Genomic DNA, 2624 nt, shown 5'->3' on the forward strand with positions numbered 1-2624 from the left:
GCACTCCGTAGTACTGTTGTTCTCTCTACAGGATAATACTTATTATAGAAATTCAAAACAAGAGTTTCCCAGTCAGTTATACCAAGTGTAGTTCTATTTAAGCCATTGAACCATAATTTAGCTTTTCCAATTAAATAGAAGGGAAAGAGAATCTCCCTGATTTGGTCTTGAGTGACCCCGGCTTGCCTGATGGTGTTGCAATATTGACAATAGTCGGCAATGTGAAGATTCGGGTCTTCACCCTTTGCTCGACTGAATTGCTTCCTCTCTATCATCGTTATAAATTGGGGCTTTTATTTAGGTAGAAAGTGACAGATGGTTGATATTTGCATTTATTCTTTTTATATATTATATTTGCATGCAAAATTTACTGATAAGAGACATAATAAAAGGTTCTCATCTCTAAAAAGGACATAAAGGTTGGGTCTTTTTCAAGAGATGAAGAAATTCAGCCAAAAAGATTCCAAAAAAAATACAGAAATAATACGAAAGAAAATAAGAAGAAACGAAAGAAGTTTGGAAGAAAAAGAAAAGGAAAAGGAGAAAAAAAAAAGGAAAATGAAGATGAAAAGGACGAAAAAAAATTGGTTTGAAGATTAGTATTACGTACCTGGAGAATTGGAGATTGCTGAAGAAGTCTTCAAGAAACTAGGGCCGGCTACAACGAATTCTTATGTCTTCTACTCTTCTCTTTTTTTTTCTATTGTTAAGGATTTTGTGGACCACATAATAAAACAAGATAAAATATATAGTAGAACTTTCTAGCACATAACAGTAAAAAAAAGAAAACATCATATGTAACGGTTAAAAAAAAAGAAAAAAAAAAAAAAGAGAAAAGCAACCTTTTTAAAAAGGCGCAATTAAGCACGCTTCTGCGCCTAGTGCGCCTCACGCGCTTCATTCAGCCTAATTGCGCTTCATTAAAATTGCTTCGCCTGGCAACAATTAAGCTCTAACCCCTAAACGCCTAGAGCCTTAGATGCGCTTTTTCAAACACTGGAGGTAAGTGTAGTGTCGTTATTGTGGTGAGTGTGTATTGATTACTTATAGTACGGTTGCTTATTGTTGCGATCATGGTTGCAGGTTCCTTTTCCTAATATGTTTGGTGCTCCATATCTTCAACAACAAGTGTATCAGCAGTAGGTAACACTTTCTCCTACTTGTTTACTCTGTTCTTTCTTTTTTCTGCCAGCAAGTGTTCCAGCAAACCTTATACTGGTGTGTTTTGCTGCCAAGGCCAATATACAGTTACAAGTAATGGGAGTCAGCATTTAGTGGTGGAAGGATTTTAGCAGGTGGAATTCACATGGACGAGCACACTGATGCAGTTAGGTACTTCACCAACAACGCATACCATGGCCAACAACATTTCTTTCCCCCTTAAGGCTATTTATTCAACAACGAGTTTCCCACCAACATGTCCATACATCATTTGCAATAGGATTCAAATAATTCAATAATTAACAGATGTGTACAATAAACTCAGTAGATGTACTCAATTTAATTGGTTAGATACATTAATAATTAATTTGTCGTAATGGTATCATTGTGTTATGACATATACCAATGAATCATAATGGCATCTTATTTTGATACCAATACATGTGGAAATGGTATCCTATTCTTGTACCATTAAGAGGCAGATTGGTACCATTTGTGGAATTGATATTAATCATAATGGTACCATTTAGGCTAAAAATGGTATAAATGAAACTGTAGTTTATGAATAATGTGGCATGCCTTTACTGTCACGGACTCATTGCAATCCAAAAAAAATTGTACTTTATGGATAATGTAATCCAAAAATATTCTTTTCACATATCCACCTAAAGTGATGTTATAAATATGCTATGCATATTCATTATTGACCTTATTCCACACAAGATTGTAGGTTTGCAAATTTGAAACAAAAATGTCGAACCATTTGTGAAAGAGTAGACTTTATGCTAGATGGCGGAATTTGTACTGGTGAAGTGACCGAAATTTCGGTGAATCCGGGATGGGAAAAACCCAGATATGTCTCCAGATGCTGTTGACGTGTCTTTTGTATCCGGGGGATGGTGGTATATATGGATCATCGATATACATACAAGCATGTCCAGCTTTCCCAGCTCAATGACTAAACAGTCTTAGTGTGCATTTGTGTCCTCCCCAGTTAATTGATGAAAACCCACTTAGCTTGGTGCATGTTAAAAAAATTGATAATGCCGAACAAATATATCTAGTTCTAAACCAAGTTGAGTTGATGGTGTTAAACTCCCATGAAGGATGCATGCACACTAGGGTTGTTATTCTTGATTCAATAGCGTATCTGTTCAGGCATGAGCATGACAACTCATATAAAGGCTTTATGGAGCGTAAACGAATGTTACAGGCTGTAGCAAGGAAAATGAAAGAAATGGCAAGTAAGTATAACCTCGCATTTATTGTGGTGAACAAGGTTATTGACGTTTTCGACAACCAGGCTTCCGGAGTGGCCGTAAGCACATATAGTTCGGGCCGACTGTAGACACCCATTTGTGTCTCCCCAAAACCAAACCCAGTGATGAGTACCTTTTGCGTCGAATCATAATCGAATGAAGTGAAAGTGTGGAAAGTTCAGTGTTGCGGATAGTTTTAATTTC

At 36.5% G+C, this 2624-nt stretch overlaps 1 long non-coding RNA gene across 1 annotated transcript; it reads left to right on the forward strand.

Moving 5' to 3' along the window:
• The first annotated feature begins 526 nt into the window (after positions 1 to 526).
• LOC110712294 lies at positions 527 to 1849 on the forward strand. Its single transcript, XR_002509531.1, has 3 exons — positions 527 to 1002; positions 1084 to 1143; positions 1237 to 1849. It is a non-coding gene; the product is annotated as an uncharacterized LOC110712294 (long non-coding RNA).
• The last annotated feature ends 775 nt before the right edge of the window (positions 1850 to 2624 follow it).

This window comes from Chenopodium quinoa, unplaced genomic scaffold (assembly GCF_001683475.1).
Source record: "Chenopodium quinoa cultivar QQ74 unplaced genomic scaffold, ASM168347v1, whole genome shotgun sequence".
Taxonomy (NCBI): Eukaryota; Viridiplantae; Streptophyta; class Magnoliopsida; order Caryophyllales; family Amaranthaceae; genus Chenopodium; species Chenopodium quinoa.